The sequence below is a fragment of the Mytilus edulis genome, chromosome 14, assembly GCF_963676685.1.
Source record: "Mytilus edulis chromosome 14, xbMytEdul2.2, whole genome shotgun sequence".
NCBI lineage: Eukaryota > Metazoa > Mollusca > Bivalvia > Mytilida > Mytilidae > Mytilus > Mytilus edulis.
In genome coordinates, this window is record NC_092357.1 from 57417473 (window position 1) to 57439914 (window position 22442).

At 35.4% G+C, this 22442-nt stretch overlaps 1 long non-coding RNA gene across 1 annotated transcript; it reads left to right on the plus strand.

The window, feature by feature from the left end:
- The first annotated feature begins 358 nt into the window (after positions 1-358).
- LOC139504504 (uncharacterized) lies at positions 359-4025 on the plus strand. The gene is made up of 3 exons (XR_011659241.1): positions 359-468; positions 2833-2938; positions 3922-4025. It is a non-coding gene; the product is annotated as an uncharacterized lncRNA (long non-coding RNA).
- Positions 4026-22442: the final 18417 nt, after the last annotated feature.

Below are 22442 nucleotides of genomic sequence, written 5' to 3' on the forward strand. Positions count from 1 at the left end.
GCAAAAGAAGCAAATACCGTACCACTTTAAAACCCTTCAAACAAATGGAAAATAACTGTCATATTCCTAACTTGGTAAAGTAGTGTAAAAGTAATAGTTTTTCTTTAAATTTAATCATTTTAGTCTTCTGTCCTCTTTACGTGTACATGGTGTAAACCTTATGAGATAGTATGAAAACTTGCATAAATGACACAAATGTTGACCTTTGCAAATTTCCCTTTGTACATGGTCATTCGTGTGTTTTGATGTTGGTAAGGTTACACAGTTACACAGGATGTCCAATGCCAATTATAACGTGTCTGAAGTCTAAACAAGTGGAATAGTGTGCAGTTTATTGGGTTTTTTTATTCAATCAAATTTGTTTCAGGTAAAATTACGTTGGTCCTGTTGATGTAAATGGAAGAGTCCACCTTCCATCCTAAATCATTGTTCCACACTTGCAGTACAATATTTCATTCATTTACATAGGTAAGTGTTGTAAAAATATGCTACTTAGTATATACTTCAATGAACACATTTAAAAAAAAAATGATAGATGGACTCACTCTGCTAGCAGATGACCACTATTTGATCTACCTCATAAATGCCTTGTGTTTTGTGGAAAATCAGCAACAATCCAATGTAAATGCTCATACCCATTGAACAAACTTAAATCAACTATTCCTATGGTGGTAAAATATTGCAAAATTAATAGTCTGTTCTGAATTATATTTCGATGTTCTCTGTACCATGAGTTATTATTTTATATAAAGGTAACAAGTATAAATGACAAAAATATCGACAGCAATTGCATTTGTACCGCTCTTGTGTTTGACATTTGTGAGTTTACACAAGGAGTCAAAAGCTTATTATAAAGTGTAATGAACCAAACAAGTGGAAGTTTGCAGTTCAAAGTTGACATTCGAAAAGTTATACTACGGTCATGTACTATTGAATCACACTGTTATAAAAATGTCCTCCAATGCTTTAGGTATGGGTTGTAATAATGTATTATATACTTAAATAAACAAGTTTAGTAAGAATTGATCGAAAACTAAACTCCCTGCTTTCATCTGCCAAGTATTTGCACTTTATAGTGCATTTTTTTTTATTCTACAACAATATATCACATGCTGTTAACATATTTCTTCACTGATACAGCTATTTCTGTAAAGATCCCTGTATATTAGTACCTTAAGACCAGGGTATCTTCAAGTAGTTTATTGAGTTTTTTAGTTTTTATATCTGGGCGTCACTGCTGAGTCTTGTGTGGACGAGGCGCGTTTTTTGCGTATTAAATTTTAAACCTGATGCTTTTTGTTATTCATTAATCATGTGTTTCTTTGTCTAATACGTTTTCCTATTTATTTGTATTGTAGTCCTGTAATATTATGTTGTCATTTCTATGTTATATTTAACATTGCCATTAAAGTGCGAGGTTTGGCATGCCACAAAACCAGGTTCAACCCACCATTTTTTCCTTTAAAAATGTCCTGTACAAAGTCAGGAGTATGGCCATTGTTATATTATAGTTCGTTTCTGTGTGTGTTACAATTTAACGTTGCGTCGTTTGTTTTCTCTTATTTTTGAGTGTAAATTGACATTGCGATAAGACGTGTCACGGTACTTGTCTATCCCAAATTCATGTATTTGGTTTTGATGTTATATTTGTTATTCTCGTGGGATTTTGTTTGATGCTTGGTCCGTTTCTGTGTGTGTTAGTTACATTGTAGTGTTGTGTCTTTGTTCTCCTCTTATATTTATGCGTTTCCCTCAGTTTTAGTTTGTTACCCCGATTTTGTTTTTTGTCCATGGATTTATGAGTTTGAACAGCGGTATACTACTGTTGCCTTTATTTATTAGTTTATATATTATATGTCATTAATACATTGTTTATCATTAGTACATTATTTATCTTTAATACATTACTTCTCTATAATTTTACAATCATAACTCTGAAAATGAACTTTATATATATATATATTATTACTATCTGATAGATGTTGAGAATAAAACAGGTTATGTAAGCGTGTTCCGAATTTGGTTTGTATAGTACATTTGCAGTTTGTTTGTTGTTTGTGGAGAAGTAGCAAATACCAAGCTCAAACATTTAACGAATGGAAAACAACTGTCATATTGCCTAACTTGGTAAAGCAGTGTAAAATCAAAAGTTGTTTCCGAATTTAATCAATATATATATAGATTACACTACTGCACCGAGTTTGATACGATATTTATGCACTCGAGACAGTTAAATTTTCAAATTTAAAACACGAAGCTTACCAAGTGTATGAAATAATTAAAATGTAACTATCGAGAGTGGATAAATGTTGCATTGCAAGAGATTTGGTGTTGTCACTGTTTCTCTTATGATTTTAGACGATATGCAGGGGAAAAAATCCGGTTCGAATGAATTTAAAAGGATTTTATTTCTATCTGACGTCATCAGACATGGTTGCTTTTTTCATGATGTCACAATAGGGAATTTAGAAGGATGCAAAACAAAATTACCAATGAGGAACTTAGATTAACCGACACTACATGTTGAGTAAATAAAGATAATCAACAGTTCCAGATAAAGAGAAATCTGGGAGAATTAGAGAAACACGTACAGATGAAGCTTCATATCCTCTGTACAGGGTGATGTTCTTTTATATTAGAAGGAAAACTAGCATAAATCACAAAAATATCGACTTGCTGGCAATTGGCTTTGTACTGTCCTTGCGCTTTAATTTTTGTTAAGGTTACACCAGGAGTCAATTGCTATTTATAACTTGTCTAAAAGCAATAAAGGGTAGGGTGTCCAATTCAATATTGTTCTTTTTTTATATATAAAACCCAAATGTATTTCAGGTAAAATTGAATTTGTCCTGTTGATGCAACTGAAAAGTCCTCCAACCATACTACATGTATACCACTGCTCCATATTGCCATTACGATATTTCCTTCATTGATTGAGGTGAGTGTTATTATAATATTTTATATACTTCAATGAATAAATTTAATGGCTGCCCTTTTTACACGCAGCTGACCAGTATTTCCTCAATCTCCTAACGTTAAATGCTTCATACTTTCCTGAGAAGCAACCAATAACTATTTTAAAGCTTTACCACATCAAAGGTATGGAAACAACTGTCATATTCCTAACTTTGGGAAGAAGTGTGAAATTAATTGTCTTTCTGAAATTGACAAATATAGTTTCCTATCTTCTGTAAAGGGTGTCATTCTTTTATGTCAGGATAAAAACCTGCATAGATTACAAAACTATCGACGTGGCGGTATTTGGCTTTGTACTGGTCTCGAGTTTTGATTTTTGAAAGGATTCACAAGGAATACAATGCTTATTATAATATATCTAAAATCAATCAAGTGAAAGAGTTTGGTTTCGGGTAAAATTAATTTCAACCTTTGGATGCCATTGAAAAATTCTTCCTATCAACCTGTGACATTATTCAACACTGTCATTAAAAGACCTCCTTCATTGATTTAGGTAAGTGTTGTAATAATATGCTATTTACTCAAATGAATAAGTTCAATTATAATTGATAGATGGCTTACAGTTGACCAATATTTGCTCTTACTTTTAAATGCATCATGTTTTTGTGGAGAACAGCAAATACCAATGTAAAAGTTCAAACCTATCAAAAGAATGGAAAACAACTGTCATATTCTTATATAACTTGGTAAGGTTTTGTAAGATCAAATAATAGTTGTTTCTGAATTTGATCAATATATAGTTTCATGTGCTCTGTATTCGGTGTTTTCTTCTAATAAATAATAAATGATTAAAATAGCATAAATGACAAAAAACATTTTCACCACATACAACTTTGATTTTGCAAGGTTTCCACAAGGAGTTCAATGCGTGTTATAACTTGTCTGAAATCAAACGAGGGGAAAAGTGGGCAGTTCATTTCTTTTTAAATCAAGTATTTATTCAAGGTAAGATGATTTGTTCCTGTTGATGACATTTGAAGAAACTTGCTTTCATACTGTACCACTGTTCCACACTGTCATTCAGAGGTCACTTCCATTGATTGAGGTAAGTGTTGTAATAATATGTCATATATTTCAATGGATAAGGTTAATAAAAATTGATAGATGTGTGCTCTCATTGCTTGCAGCAGATCGATATTTTTTCTTACTCCTAAATGCGTTATGCTTAATAGAGAAGCAACTTGACTCGACAATATTTCGTTTGTTTATGTGTCGTTCTATTGATAAGATTTTGACAAAGAATCAGACGTGTATATTAACTAACTCTGCTTCATATTTCGACCTTTTTTCTCGAAATGACAACTGATGGTAGGTTGAAAACCAAAATTTATGACAAACGCGATGATTTTAATTTTCCTGTAGTCAACTTTTCATTTCTTTGTAGCAACATCCCAGCAGCACCAGCATATGTAGTATATGTGTCTCAATTTATACGCTACTCTTGAGCTAGCTCAAAGTACGTTGATTTTGTTGAACGGGGAAAACTGCTTTCTGAAAAGTTGCTAAGACAAGGCTATGAATCAATCAAATTAAGGTCATCACTCAAGAAATTTTACGGTCGTCATCATGAGCTGATTGGCCATTTTGACAAAAGTGTGTCAGAAATAAAATCTGATATTCTTCTTCACTCATACCAACCTTCAATCATTACCTAACTGAACATAGAAATGACACGCCGGTACCGTATACAGTGCCGGAAATTCTTACCCTTCAGGAGCACGTGATTTCACTCAAGGCTTTTAGTGGAGTTCGTGTTGTTTCTTATGCATTATTTATGTAAATGTCCATTGTTTTTTAGTCTTTGTTTACTCCTTGGTTTTGATTGTTATTGTCTAACACCAGAGGGTGTGTCATAATAATTGCACAACTTCCTAGGTGAACGTTCAAGGTCAAAAGCTTTGTTTTCTGTTGACAACCATATGTCCTACGGTAAATATCGCGGCTGCTCTATATCTTGAGAACATTATGATTTCAAAGTTTATATTTGACATGTATAATAACCAACACCAGAAGATGTGTCATAATGTAGTAACAACTTCCTATGTCAAAGATGAACGTCAAAGAAATTAGGTTCAGTTGATCACCTCATTGACTATGGTACAGATAATGTTATCATTTACACAGTTTACATCTAGAAATTGACAATGAGGGTCGGTTAAAAACAAAACTTTACGACAAAAGAGATGATTTCAGTTTCTTATTTTGAACTTTCAATTTTTAAGTAGCAACATTCCAGCAGCAACTGCATGCGGGGTATATATCTCCCAATTTATACGATATTCCCGTGCTTGTATTTCCTATCATGATTTTCTTGATAGAGGGTTGCTGCTCACATGGAAGCTTTTACACCACGAGTTCCAAATGGTGATGTTGAAATCATCCCTTCGTAAATTTACGGACGCCATCACGAGTGGGTTGACCGTTATGGAATAACCGTGTTACAGATGATATCGGATATGTTCTTAACGTCGTAACTACATCCCCTTTCCTTTCATGAATGTGACCTCACGAATTAGACTACTTACCGGATTTGTTATAACATGAGCAACACGAAGGGTGCCACATGTGGATCAGGATCTGCTTACCTTTCCGGAGCACCTGAGATCATCCTTTGTTTTAGGTTGGGTTGGTGTTGCTTATTCTTTAGTTTTATATGTTGTTTCATATGTACTATTGTTTGTCTGTTTGTCTGTTTCCATTTTTAGCCATGGCGTTGTCAGTTTATTTTCGATCAATGAGTTTGACTGTCTCTCTAGTATTATTCGTGGTCTTGTATACCTGACATGTATATTTACCAGGACTAAATGATGTTTTGTAATGTATATGCAACTTCCTTTGCCAAATATAACAGTTTAATCAAAAAGAAATGAATAAAATCACATAATGAGACTATGTAATAACTTTTAAAAGTGCTTCATGTCAGAATAACTATATAGATTGTTACCACACGACAATTGAAGTTTATCATTGTCATTGTAGTCTTTAACATTAGTTTCATAATTCATCTATATGTCTTTTTCCATCAATCCGTACAAGTGGCTTCTGTTTTGAGGTGTTATTATTTTGAAAGATATAAAGAAACCAATTAGATAGGGAGATTGGACACCAACAGTTTTAAAACAATCAAATAATTCTACCTGATGTATTGTTGTCGAGCCAAGGTCTGCCGATGTATAGATTTTCACATGGACTGTTTTATAGGTAAAACAAGAACAATGTAATTTAGTTAATGCAGATACAGTAAAAAGATCCTACTAATTAAATTGCATAATTCTGGCTTGAAAAGTAATTAGAAATAACCTTTGTCTGTTACAGGAACTTTTTTTCCCTTGATATTATATTTCTAAAATTAAGGGTAAAGTGCTTCCGGTGTACTGTTTAATAGCACAGTGACATGTAACCTGCAGTAAGTTATTGCACCACAAACATATGTTATAGTTAAATTGTAACCCATCACAATTATATGTAGTTCAATCATATATATTTAGTTCAGGTAAAACTATTTTGGTCCTGTTGATGTCATTAGCAAAGTCCTCCCATTACACTGTACCGTTTATCAACACTGTCATGTTCAGATTTCTGTCATTGATTTAGGTAAATGTTGTAACAATATGGGTTATACTTCAATGAATAAGTATATAAGCCTAAATAGAATAGAAAGATCTCTGCAATCTATGTTACATCTAAATGTGTGCTGTTACTCTTGTACATGCTTCCTGATATATGAAAAATCACCAAATATCAATGAAACAGCTAAAACCCTTCAAGTAAATGTAAAGAATCTGTCATATTCCCAACTTGGTAAAGTATTATAAAATCATAAGCCTTTTTCTGAATTTAGTAATTTTAATTTTTTAACCTCTACACATGGTGTACTTTTTTTTTATAAAAGTATCAAAACTAGCATCAATCACAAACTTATTGACTCTGCCACATTTCCCTTTGCATATGTACCCCTCTTGTGCTTGGATCAGGGTAAGGTTACACAAGGAGTCGAATGCCTTTTATAATATGTCTACGGTCAAACAAGTATGAGGAAGAGTATGCAGTTCAAACGTTTTTTTAACCTCAATCAAATATTTGTTTCAAATTAGATTAATTAAATCATGTTGGTGCCATAGGAAAAGCCTACTTTCATGTCCTACCCCACTTTATCATACACCTTTACGCTATTAGTCCGCCAGTACTGGATATCTCACAGGTTCCCTTAAAATTATAACGTCATAAAACAAAATATCTGACGCCACAATGAAACAGTGATTGTTGTTTGCGTCAAAAGTGCAAGCGGCCGGGTCAGCCGGGATAAGCGATATATGTGTATTGTTCAACATTGGCATTAACAAATTTCCTCCAAAGATTTAAGTGAATGTTGCAATATTATGTTATTCACCTCAATTAGTCAGTTTAATAAAATTGACAGATGTCTGCACGAACTGCTTCAACCTGGCCAGTATTTTCTCTAACTTCTTTATGCCTCGTGCTTTGTTGAGAAGTAGCAAATATCAATTTTAAATCTCAAATCCGTTAAACGAATTAAAACAACTGTCATATTCCTTACTCGTACTCCTCAATGCCTCATGCTTTGTTTAGAAGTACCAAATACCAAGTGTAAAGCTCAAACCGATCAAACGAATCAACACAACTGTCATATTTCTTACTCCTACTCCTTAATGGCTCGTGCTTTGTTGAGAACTAGCAAATACCAATTGTAAAGCTCAAACACATCAAATGAATAGAAAACAATTGTAATATTCCTAACTTGTAAAGTAGTGTAAAAGCAATAGTCTTTTCTGAATTTGATCAAATTGAATATAGTTTCCTGTCCTCTGTACATGTTGTATTTCTTTCATATCAGGATGAAAACTAGCAGTAATGACAAAAATATCGACATGGTGTCTATTGCCTTTCCACATTGTAGCTTTTTGTATAACTGTTGTAAGGTTAAACAGGGAGTCAAATGCTTTGTATAATTTTTCTGATATCAAACCTTTGTTTCAATCATTTTTTTTTAGGTAGAATTAGTTTGTCCTAGTTGATGTCAATGGAAAAGTCATCCTACAATACTATATCATCGTTTCACACTCATTTCAAGACTTTTGTAATTTATAAGTTAAATGTTGTAATTATATGAGACAATGATTGTTATAATTTGTCTGAGATAAAAAAAAAAAAAGAACAAAAAAGAAAAGAAAAAGAAAAAGAGGAAGAGTGTGCAGCTCAATGTATTATTTATTTAATAAATATTTGTTTCAGGTAAAATTTATGTGGTCCTGTAGATGCCATATGAAAAGTCCTCTTACCATACTGTACCATTGATCAACACAGTCATGTAAAGATTTCCGTCATTGATTTAGGTGAATGTTGTAAAAATGTGTTAAATACTTCAATGAATAAGCTTTAAAATAATTGATAGATCTATGCACTCTCTGTTGAATATAGATATGTGCTGTTACTCTTCAAAATGGTTCCTGATATGTGGAGAAGGAGCAAATATCAATAAAAAAGCTTAAACCCTTAAAACGAATGTAAAGAAACTGTCATATTTCCAACTTGGTAAAGTATTGTAAAATCATTGGCCTTTTCTGAATTAAGTAATTTTAATTTTCTATCCTGGTGTAAACTTTTTGTAAAAGTACCAAAACTAGCATAAATCACAAAATTATCAACTCTGCCACATTTCCCTTTGTTTATGTATCCCTCTTGTGCTTAGATCATGGTAAGGTTACAAAAGGAGTCGAATGGTTATTATAATATGTCTACAGTCAAACAAGTATGAGGAAAAGCATGCAGTTCAAACATTTTTTTTTATTATCAATCAAATCAATTTGGTCATTGTCATTGGAAAAGTCCTCCTACCATACTATACCATTGTTTCATACCGTCATTTGAAGACTTTTGTAATTTATTAGGTAATAATATGAGACAATGCTTATTATAACGTGTCTGAAATTTAAAAAAAAAAGAAGAGAAAGAGTGTGCAGCTCAATGTTTTTATTACTTAATAAAATATTTGTTTCAGGTAAAATTTATATGGTCTTGTTGATGCCATTGGAAAAGTCCTCTTACCATACTGTACCATTGATCAATACAGACATGAAAATATTTCCGTCATTGATTTAGGTAAATGTTGTATGTTATATACATTAATAAATAGGCTTAGATATAATTGTTAGATCTCTGCACTCTCTATTCCATCTAGATATGTGCTCTTTCTCTTAATCTAATTGAATAGCCCTCACTCCTAAATACCTTGTGTTTAAACTTTTTTTTTAAGTACGAGTATTTCTTAATTTTTTCAGAAAGGGTCTACATTTGACTGTGAAATGAATGTAAATCATTGAATTTTTAATTTAATACTTGGAACCATATTCTTTACAATGATATTATCTGAAAATAATATGTTTATGAATGTGGTGCTATTATGTAAGTAATACAGTGCTATTTCAAATCCTATGGTACTATTATTAGATTCAAGGAAGTATACTATAACTTGTCTTCTGATAAATGTATTATACTTCATCAGCAGAATATACCGAGCAGGAATATAAGATATAAATAGTTGAATAAAACAAGACACAAACATCATCATGACCATAGCTAAAACATTAATGATGAAAGAATTCACAATACCAAACACAGACCCCAAAAAGATCCGCCGCAGTCGCTGTTGAAACGTAAACAGATCCTGCTCAAGAATTGTCACCTGCCATGTTTCCTATGGCAAGTGAAAATACCTGTCACAATTAAGGGTAGAAGACAGGGTTGTGACTACGACAATTGAAATATAAATCAAAGATCCTATAATGTAATTTTTCGTCGTCCTGATTACCTCATGATAACTTGCAACTTTTAAGTATTTATGTTTATTGATGTTGTTAACATCGTTGACATATTTAATATAGTTCAATTTCCTTTCATCGATATATCTTACGTATACTCTAAGAATACAACCAGTTCTTAGACCAGAGCAACTCCTAATGCATCATCTTATTGCAAGACAGTTGTTGTGACTGATTTGTTATTGCCCGCTTGAAATTGTTTCTTTTCGTGCTTTTTATTTTCTGTTGTTGAAAAAAAATGGGTATGGGAAGCCTGCTCGGTATCCATATGAGAAGTACAGGAAGCATTGGACCCGTTTAGCATGGGCGATATAACTTTAAATAGAGCAATGAATTATCGTTTCAATCTAGCCTGGTCAATAGTGGGACACATAAAACAAGTGCAGGACCCAACCTAGTCCGTTGTTGTAACATAAAAAATAAAAAAGAAATACTGAACTACATTTATCAAATCGAACTGAAATTCTGACTTTAAATGACTAGGTTACAATTTTTTATTGCCTTTATAAAAAGAACATTGCAATCAGGGATGGGGTAATCGTAATCGATTGCAATTTATTACATGTTTTAAAGTGATTGACAGTAATCTGTAGTCGGAGTCATTTCCGAATACATGTAATCTTAATATAATCGATTTCAGCAAAAATTATGATGTAATTATCGATTACTTTTCGATTCCATTTCGATTACTATGAAGTAGAATAGTTTGATGAAATATAACCTATTTCAAATTTAGTAGTACATTTGTACAGATATAATAGAATATTTTAATAAGACTTGAGAGTTTATCAACTGCCTTATTTCTATCTTTTGTCTCTAGCTGCATTAATGGTCATCCCAACCCCAAAATTGACTTTACATCCAACTTTTGAAAGAAAAGGATGTATGTGCTTGTCTATAATTCAAGACCTTTTAGAATTAAAAAAGAAAAAAGAATTATGTACTTCATAAATTTGTAAGTAGTATAAAGCTTATTTGTATGAAAATTCCTAAAGCTGGGGTCACACATTCACGATTTTTACTGCCGTCCTTGACAGGACCATTCCCGATCAAAATTTATTAAAAGTCTGATCATGATCCTATGAATCGTGGATGGAAATTCAAACTTTAATTAAAATTTGTAAAATTTTTTTTAATCACGACAACAATCAGATATTGTTCAGGAAGCGTCGATATTCAACCGTTTCCAAGCGAATTTATCCCGATAATCCCGTTCTAAATCCGCTTCTATTCCGAATTGTATCATTCGCCAGGTAAAATTCGACCGAGTCTGTCACGACTGCGTCCCGATTCTACCGAATGTAATCCGACAGAGATCAGATAGTGACAAGACAGTGAACCGACGCTGACGGAAGTTATCCGTTCGAAAACTGACGGCATACTCGGGATGACCAGGTACTGTCGGAACGTAATCCTATCACGGTCCGCTCTATCGCATTGCAAACGGCTTTGTCTTGTCTCAGTCGTATTGTATTCTGTAATTGTCGGGACTCTGACGTGGGTATCATTGACAAATTTAAAATAAATAACGGGGCTGTTTCGGAACGGTTTCGGCAAAACCGGTTCGCAATCGACAAGATCTGGATGCAATCTGGACTCAATCGGCAGACAAACAGCAATGAAAAATTTCTCCAGATCATTCCCGTTCCACATGACACCGTCCCGAATACACAGAACGTTGTTAGAAATTCGATCCGATACAGCAGAATCTGTCACGACAATAGGCACGATTGTAATCCGACTAGACAAAATCGGCTGAGTTTCTCCGAATGTTATGCGGGGTTCACACATTGCCGATTATTACTCCCGTTTGAGATCAGACAGCGATACGACACGAAAAGTGAAAAAGTCGGATTAGTATCTTCAATTATCTGGAATGTCCTATTATTGTCTGAACGCAGTCGTTTTAGTTCGTAACAGATTCCTACTGGTCGGGAAGGGTCCGAATAGTTCGGCAAAGCACCCCGACAGTTAGGTGCGTCCCGTAACATTCGGGGAAACTCAGCCGATTTTGTCTAGTCGTATTACAATCGTGCCTATATCGTGACAGATTCTGCAGTATCGGATCGAATTCCTAACAATGTTCTGTGTATTCGGGACGGTGTCCTGTGGAACGGGAATGATCTGGAGAAATTTGTTCGAACGGATAACTTCCGTCAGCGTCGGTTCACTGTCTTGACACTATCTGATCTCTGTCGGATTACATTCGGTAGAATCGGGACGCAGTCGTGACAGACTTGGTCGAATTTTACCTGGCGAAAGATACAAATCGGATTAGAAACGGATTTAGAACGGGATTATCGGGATAAATTCGCTTGGAAACGGTTGAATATCGGCGCTTCCTGAACAATATCTGATTGTTGTCGTGATTAAATTTTTAAAGTTTGAATTTACATCCACGATTCATAGGATCTTGATCAGACTTTTGATAAATTTTAATCGGGAATGGTCCTGTCAAGGACGGCAGTAAAAATCGTGAATGTGTGACCCCAGCTTTACGGGACGAACCTAGCTGTCGGGGTGCTTTGCCGAACTATTCGGACCCTTCCCGATCAGTAGGAATCTGTTACGAACTAAAACGACTGCGTTCAGACAATAATAGGACATTCCAGATAATTGAGGATACTAATCCGACTTTTTCACTTTTCGTGTCGTATCGCTGTCTGATCTCAAACGGGAGCAATAATCGGCAATGTGTGACCCCGCATTAAGGATAAGTTTCAATAATAGTTTGAATTTAATCTTAGAATAAATAAACAGTTGATTTTTTCTAAAGTTATGATATATATAAATGTAAATGAAAATTAAGAAAGTACAAAAATCCTTTGAACAATTAACCATTGCATGGCTATGAATTGAAATTCTGTTTTTGAAGCATGTAAATGACAGTAATCGATAAGTAATGTAATTACTTTAGAGAAAGTAATGCAATCGATTACATCCAAAAATCTGAGTAATCGAGTATTGATCGATTGCGTAAAAATCTTTCATGTAATCGATTACAGTTGTCAGTAATCGTGCCCATCACTGATTGCACTACTGAACACCTATTTGCCATGCTATTTTATTGTAAATGTAACATAAATACTTGACTCACCCAACCATCGTCAGTCCTTCATATAACGTTGAATTGGGCTCAAATGAATTGGACAGTATTAAAAAAAACAACACAAAAATGTATCTAACAGGATCAACCTAACCTTGATTCACATTAGTAAATACAATGTATACATGTATCTTCCTATATCTATCTACCAAAAAAATATCAACTAACCTTGATCTGATAACTCCTGGATGCATTTATTTTGTTTTCAGAACATCATGGAAAGTTTGAATAAGGTGAGTTGAGCTTTTTAAAAGTACGATTGTCATGTAATTTGCTGTTGTCTAGTCTGTACGAACAGATATATGGTATGTTGGTACGAAAATAAAAAAGACAAATAAGTATAATAATTTGATTTTAATCTGTGAAATACTATTGTTGAAATACTACTAAGTTAATGTATTTATTTCAGTTGTCTGTAAGTTTTTGTTTAAAAAGGAAAAAACTTGATTACAGACAGCAATTTTTCTCTGTCTTGGTAGTCATTGTCCTTGATATACACCGTCGGTGACGGTTATGTTTACAATGTATTAGTTTATGATTTGATCTTGATCTGAGCCTCACTGATGAGTCTTATGTAGATAAATCGAGCGTCTGGCGTGTTAAATAATAATACTGATACCTTTATTAACTAGTTACACCACTGAGTCAACGCCACTGTTGCTGGACGTTTCGTCCCCGAGGGTATCACCAACCCAGTAGTCAGCACTTTTAAATATCATTTATATGGTCATTTTTTTAAATTTCCTGTTTTAACTTTGAATTATTTGAAAAATTAAGGATTTTTTTATCCAAGGAATAAATTACCTTAGCCGTATTTGGCACAACTGTTTGGAATTTTAGGTCCTCAATGCTTTTCACCTTTGTCCTTGTTTGGCTTTATAACTATTTTGATCTGAGCGTCACTGAGCAGTATTATGTAGACGAAACGCGCGCCTTGCCTGTGAAATTATTGTCATTGTACCTTTGATAAATATTTTGGTGAAACATTAGGTGTAGGTCAATGATGGTTGAAATGCAGATGTTTTAACATTAACACACCTCATGTCAATAGAAAGCTTTTTGCTTTTGCCCCCCCCCCCCCCCCCCTTTAGGCATAGTCTATTGATTTTGAAACTTTTGCTTAGTTTACAAGTATTATATGCAGATGGCAGTTAGGTCCGCTGCTGTATGCCCTGAGGTAATCGGTGCCCTCAGGTAATCGTGGCAATAGTGCCCATAGATGCGTAGTAATAACATGTTCTAAAAATAGAATAAACTAAAAATACATCATTGTACTTTCTATTTCGACTGACAGTATATATATATATATATATGTGCGAAAAATAGGAGAAAACAGGAACACATACAATTTTTTACAATAAGTTACGACAAATAATTCACGAAAAAAATCCAAATATTTGGTTTATTTGTGATCATTGCAACGTGAACAGATATTTATTTAGTGAAACGTAAATGACGTAAAATAATTAAAAAGAAAACACTTTTTGAATGGCGATTTAAACTTTTATAACAATAGTTGTCAAAAACTGGTTTCATAGAGATTTATGTACATAAATGTATATACAATTATTTAAATTAACTATTAAAGAATAACAGTTATCCACACATGCCTAAGGCAGCAAACATTTGATTTTCGGGGGGGGAGGGGGGGGGGGGGCTATGGATTTTTTTCCTTCGGCGAAAGACAATATTTTTTGGAGACAGGTCGAAAACATTTTTTTTCTTTCATTTCAATTTTAGCATTACATATAGTGGCAGAACAATAAGAAACAAACTTTTAAAAAAAATACACCATAGCCCCCCCCCCCCCCCCCTGAAAATGAAATGATTGCTGCCTAAGTTTCGTGAATGTCCTGTTGAAACTTTTGACTATCATTGTGTTTGGTAATATATGATACTTACATATGGACAGATTACGCATATATTGATTTTGGTTACTTCTTTTAAAGTAGCATAAGTAGAAAATGATAACATTTAATAGATAGGTTATTAAAATCAGTCCAGCTTGTTCGACTGCATGAGGGGCAGTGGCGGATCCATTCATTTAAAAAAAAGGGGGGGAGTCCCGAATCCAGGACACAAGGAGGGGGTTCCAACTATATGTTCCCATTCAAATGCATTGATCTCCAAAAAAAAGGGTTCCTATCCCCAGAACACCCCTGGACCTGTTACTGAGCTGTTACAAAAAATATCGCTATAAACTGTCACGGCATTATTTGATTTCAAGTGTACTGCATGCATCTTGCACTGAAAGATTAGCATTAACACTAATGCAAAATTGTTAAATAATTACCACTTTCGTTGTTTTTTTCTTATCTTTGTTTGAAATGTATTTTATTTAAAGCTTCCTTGTGTACCATTCTTTATTTATTCGAAAGGGGTATTAGATATAATATATATATATATATACAATTAAGATAGAAGAACCTAGATAACGATATGTATGCGTTCAATAATGATACATATAAAAAGAAGCTGTGGTATAAATCCCAATGAGACAACTGTCCACAAAAGGACACAGAAATTAACAACTGTAGGTCACCGTACGGCCTTCAACAATGAGCAAAGTCCATATCGCATTGTCATTTATAAAAGGTTCAGAAATAACAATGAAATCCAATTCAAACGAGAAAACTAACGGCCTTAATTATATAAAACAAATGAACAAAAACAAATATGTAGCACATACTAGTAAACAAACGACAACCACTGAATTACAGGCTCCTGACTTGGGGCAGGCACATCGTGACGGTTTTTTTTTCTGATAAAAGTTGTACAAACAATCGATATGTGAAAAGTATTCCATCAATTTTATCAAAGTATAAATAATCATAAATCTTTATCATTTAAGCAAAGCATACATTTACAGATCCGTATTTTACTCGATTGGCTTTAAAATAGTTAATAATATATGACACTAACATATGGACAGATTACGCATATATTGATTTTGGTTACTTCTTTTAAAAAAACATAAGTAGAAAATGATAACATTTAATAGATAGGTTATTGAAAATCAGTCCATCTTGTCCGACTGCATGAGGGGCAGTGGCGGATCTATCCATTTAAAAAAAGGGGGTTCCCAATCCAGGACACAAGGAGGGGGTTCCAACTATATGTTTCCATTTAAATGCATTGATCTCCAAAAAAAAAGGGTTCCTATACCCAGAACACCCCTGGACCCGCCACTGTCCATTGTTCAATTACTTAATTGTCTGTTTTACTCACTAGTACACTTGATACAATAAAAAAAACCTGATAATAAATTGTTCAAATAAGGCCTTTGAAAATAGTGGAATTAATTACTTTTGAAGTGTCAAAAACTCGTTGGAAGTACTTGATAAATTGCATGCATATATTGGTGATTTTAAATCTGTTCAAAGTTTTGATTTTTCTATCCCCATATACCACTTTGACTCATATTCTTATTAAGAAAAAATTCACATCCCTAATTAACTGGGCATTTAAAAAGTCGGAATGCGAGTACATATGTTCAAACTCTTTGCGATCATTTTTTAGTAGCAATAAACAAAAGAACTATGACAATTGGACATGCTTTGATACTATTTATGCGCTTGAATTTTTATTCAATTACATTTTTGCTCGCTTTAGAGATTCCGTATTTCGTCAAGTTATTGGAATTCCAATGGGGACTAACTGTGAACCAATTATTGCGGACCTGTTTTTGTATTGTTATGAGTTACAATTTATGACTTAAATTAGTAAAGACCCATAAAAACAATATTTGATACAAAAATTTAACAATACTTTTAGATATTTGGATGATGTATTGGCTCTCAATAATAACGACTTCCGTATGTATACTAAAGAAATTTATCCTGTAGAACTTACTTTAATTAAAGCTGATGACAACAATGACCACTGCCCTTTCCTCGATCTTGATATCTATATCATAAACGGGAAGATTAATACAAAAATTGTTGATAAGAGAGATGTTTTTTTTTCATTTCCTATTGTTAATTATCCATTTGTAGATGGTGACGTTCCCTTGTCATCAACTTATGGTGTTTATATATTTCAACTTGTACGATTCTCTCGTGTATGCAACAACGTATTAGATTTTAGCGAGAGAAATCTATGTATTACTAAAAAAATATTAAACCAGGGTTTTCGATATTACAAACTGGTCAACACATTTACTAAATTTTATTATCGGTATAAGGAAATAATTCGTAAATATAACTCAACATGCAGACATCTTATACGTTCAGGTATTTCACATCCAATTTTTTATGGAAATATTCTATATAAAGAACAAAAATGTCAGTATTCTCCTCAGAAACTTACAAAACCCTTAAATAGACTTATCAAAAAGGGATATAGTTACAATACTGTTGTCAGGTCATTAAAGATTGCATATTTTGGCTTTAATATTGATTCACTGATAGAGTCTTTGCCTGAATCGGAACTAAACAAATCTATTTCTAAAAAACAGTTGTTGGCATGACACGGGTTATGTTCCTCTCATATATTTTATGACAGTATGATGCTAAACCCCTAAAGGCAGGGATTGTGCCTGATATTCATATGATGAACACATAATCTTTCAATCAGTTTAATTGAGGTCTGGAGCTGGCATGTAAGTTAACTACTAGTAGTTTGTTGTTATTTATGTACTATTGTCATTTTATTTCTTTTCTTTTGTTACATCTTTTGACATCGGACTCGGACTTCTCTTGAACTGAATTATAATGTGCGTATTGTTATGCTTTTACTTTTATACACTGGCTAGATGTATAGGGGGGTTGAGATCTCATAAACATGTTTAACCCCGCCGCAATTTTGCGCATGTCCCAAGTCAGGAGCGTCTGGCCTTTGTTAGGCTTGTATGATTTTAAATTTTAGTTTCTTGTGTATAATTCGGAGTTTAGTATGACGTCCATTATCACTGAACTATTATGCATATGTTTAGGGGCCAGCTGAAGGACACCTACAGCTGCGGGAATTCTCGCTACATTGGAGACCCATTGGTTGCCTTCGGCTGTTGTCTGCTCTATGGTCGGGTGGTTGTCGCTTTGACATATTCACCATTTCCTTTCTCAATTTTAATAACTATGTTTCTGATCTAATTTTGTATTCTATAAACGGCATCTATATATTTACACTACAAATCTACAACTCTCAGTCTATGGCTGCACGTGCTGATCTTATCTATATTCATGCATAAAATTCATTAGCTGTGTATGAGTATCAAAATCGTATCATACGCGATGACGACCAGCCAGTACACACTGTAAGGATTTTATTCACCAGTATTAAAAAAGAGAAACATTGCAGTACGAACAGTAATCTAATTTTTTTTTCATTTGACATTACTTTGAAAGTAACGTAGTTACAAGCACGGGTTATATAGTATATAACTGCTTTTTTAAAATGTTAATTGTCTTAATCAATCTTAATTGAGAGGTGTTGGATATTTTCAAGGAAAAATCTCACATCTCCAGTGGACTTTTGGACATGGTCAGATAACCTTAGGTTATCTCTAAATTACTGTGTATTAATTTTCCTGTATCTCAGATCATGTTTATGATTGCTCACATGGTGAAGTTACCTCAGGTCACCTCTGTATGATTGAACATTGTGAGGTTACCTAATATTACCTCTATATTGCTGTACATGGTGAGGTTACTCTGTATTACTGCACATACTCGTATTACCACACTTTGTATAAACTTTACAAAACACTTTTTTTTTTAGTTTTCCTCAGGGCACTTCTGCATTTCTATATATGGCCAAGTGCACATGTTAACTAATGTCATTGCTTAACTACTGCATATAAATATGTAACCTCAGAATACCTATGTATATGAATATGGTGAGGTTACCTAAGGTCACAACTTCATGGTCATTGTACCAGCTGCATGTTACCACAGATAAACTTTGCAAACGCTAATTTTCTACAAACCTCAGGTTACCCCAATTGAATGTTCATAACTCCCTTCGTCAGCTTAGTCAGTCCAGATTACATCTATATTCTTTTTTTTTCACGGACAGGCTACCTCAGGTCATCTGTAAATTACTGTACATGAGCAAGTTACCTCAGGTCATCTGTAAATTACTGTACATGACAAGGTTACCTCAGGTCATATGTAAATTACTATTCATGACCAGGTTACCTCAGGGAACCACTGTACTACTGTGCATGGTAAGGTTACCTCAGGGAACCATGGTACTACTGTGCATGATCGGGTTACTTCAAGGAACCATTGTTCTACTGTGCATGGTCTGGTTACCTCAGGGATCCATTGTACTACTGTGCATGGTCATGTTACCGAGGGAACCATTGCACTACTGTGAATGGTCAGGTTACCTCAGGGAACCACTGTACTACTGTGTATGTTCAGGTTACCTCAGGGAACCATTGTACTACTGTGCATTGTCATGTTACCTCAGGGAACCTTTGTAATACTGTGCATGGTCAGGTTTCCCCAGGGAACCATTGTACTATTGACATGGTCAGGTTACTTCAGGGAACCATTGTTCTACTGTGCATTGCCAGGTTACCTCAGGGAACCATTGTACTTCTGTGCATTGTCATGTCTCCTCAGGGAACAACTGTACCACTGTGCATGGTCAGGTTACCTTAGTGAACCATTCTACTACTGTGCATGGTTAGGTACCTCAGGGAATCATTGTACTACTCTGCATTGTCAGGTTTCCTCAGGAAACCACTGTTCTACTGTGCATGGTTATTTAACCTCAGGGAACTATTGTACTACTGTGCATTGTCATGTAGCCTCAGGGAACCATTGTACTACTGTGCATGGTCAGGTTACCTCAGGGAACCATTGTACTACTGTGCATGGTCAGGTTACCTCAGGGAACCATTGTACTACTGTGCATGGTCAGGTTACCTCAGGGAATCACTGTACAACTGGGCATGGTCAGGTAACCCCAAGGAACCATTATACTAATCTGCAGGGAACCATTGTACTGTGTATGGTCAAGTTACTTAAGTGAACCATTGTACTACTGTGCATGGTAGGTAACCTCAGGGAATCACAGTACTACTGTGCATGGTCATGTTACACCAGGTAACCACTATACAACTGGGCATTGTCAGGTAACCTCAGGGAACCATTGTACTATTGTGCATGTTACAGTCTCCTCAGGGAAACGTTGTTCTACTGTGCATGGTCATGGTACCTCAAGGAACCATTGTACTGCTGTGTATTGTGAGTTTACCTCAAGGAATCATTGTTCTACTGTGCATGGTCAGGTTACCTCAGGGAACCATTATACTACTGTGCATGGTCAGGTTTCTTCAGGGAACCATTGTACTACTGTGCATGGTAGGTAACCTCAGGGAATCATTGTACTACTCTGCATGATCAGGTTACATCAGGGAACCATTGTACTACTGTGCATGGTAAGTAATTAGTGAATCATTGCACTACCGTGCATGGTCAGGTTACTTCAGAGAACCATTGCACTACTGTGCATGATCAGGTTACTTCAGGGAACCATTGAACTACTGTACATGGTCATATTACCTCAGGGAACCATTGTACTACTGTGCATGGTCAGTTTATCTCAGGGAACCATTGTACTACTGTGCATGGTCAGGTTACCGATGGAACCATTGTGCTTCTGTGCATGGTCAGGTTACTTCAGGGAACCATTGTGCTTCTGTGCATTGTCAGGTTTCCTCAGGGAACCATTGTACTACTGTACATGGTCATGTTACCTCAGGGAACCACAGTACTACTGTGCATGGTCAGGTTAGCTCAGGGAACCATTGTACTACTGTGCATTGTCAGGTTACCTCAGGTGACCATTGTACTACTGTGCATGGTCAGGTTCCCCAAGAGAATCATTGTACTACTGTACATGGTCAGGTTACTGCAGGAAACCATTGTACTTCTGTGCATTGCCAGGTTACCTCAGGGAACCATTGTACTATTGTGCATGGTAAGTTTATCTCAGGGAACCATTGTACTACTGTGCATGGTCAGGTTACCTCAGGGAACCATTGTTCTACTGCGCATTGTCAGGTTTTCTCAGGAAACCATTGCACTTCTGTACATGGTCATGTTACCTCAGGGAACCACTGTACTACTGTTCATGGCCATGTTACCTCAGGGAACCATTGTAATACTGTACATTGTCATGTTACCTCAGGGAACCATTGTCCTACTGTGCATGGTCAGGTTTCCCCAGGGAACCATTGTACTACTGTACATGGTCAGATTACTTCACGGAACCATTGTACTTCTTTGCATGGTCAAGTTTCCTCAGGGAACTATTGAACTACTGTGCATGGTCAGGTTACCTCAGGGAACCATTGTTCTACTGTGCATTGTCAGGTTTTCTTAGGGAACCATTGCACTTCTGTAAATGGTCATGTTACCTCAGGGAACCACTGTACTACTGTGCATGGCCAGATTACCTCAGGGAACCATTGTAATACTGTGCATTGTCATGTTACCCCAAGGAACCATTGTACTACTGTGCATGGTAAGGTTTCCCCAGGGAACCATTGTACTACTGTACATGGTCAGATTACTTCACGGAACCATTGTACTTCTTTCCATGGTCAAGTTTCCTCAGGGAACTATTGAACTACTGTGCATGGTCAGGTTACCTCAGGGAACAATTGCACTACTGGGCCTGGTCAAATTACTTCAGGAACCATTGTTCTACTGTGCATTGTCAGGTTTTCTCAGGGAACCATTGCACTTTTGTACATGGTCATGTTACCTCAGGGAACCACTGTACTACTGTGCATGGCCAGGTTACCTCAGGGAACCATTATAATACTGTGCATTGTCATGTTACCTCAGGGAACCATTATAATACTGGGCATGGTCAGGTTTCCCCAGGGAACCATTGTACTACTGTACATGGTCAGATTACTTCACGGAACCATTGTACTTCTTTGCATGGTCAAGTTTCCTCAGGGAACTATTGAACTACTGTGCATGATCAGGTTACCTCAGGGAACCATTGTTCTACTGTGCATTGTCAGGTTTTCTCAGGGAACCATTGCACTTCTGTACATGGTCATGTTACCTCAGGGAACCACTGTACTACTGTGCATGGTCAGGTTACCTCAGGGAACCATTGTAATACTGTGCATTGTCATGTTACCTCAGGGAACCATTGTACTACTGTGCATGGTCAGGTTTCCCCAGGGAACCATTGTACTACTGTGCATGGTCAGGTTACCTCAGGGAACCATTGTACTACTGTGCATTGTCATGTTACCTCAGGTGACCATTGTACTACTGTGCATGGTCAGGTTCCCCAAGAGAATCATTGTACTACTGTACATGGTCAGGTTACTGCAGGGAACCATTGTACTTCTGTGCATTGCCAGGTTACCTCAGGGAACCATTGTACTACAGTGCATGGTAAGTTTATCTCAGGGAACCATTGTACTACTGTGCATGGTCAGGTTACCTCAGGGAACCATTGTTCTACTGTGCATTGTCAGGTTTTCTCAGGAAACCATTGCACTTCTGTCCATGGTCATGTTACCTCAGGGAACCACTGTACTA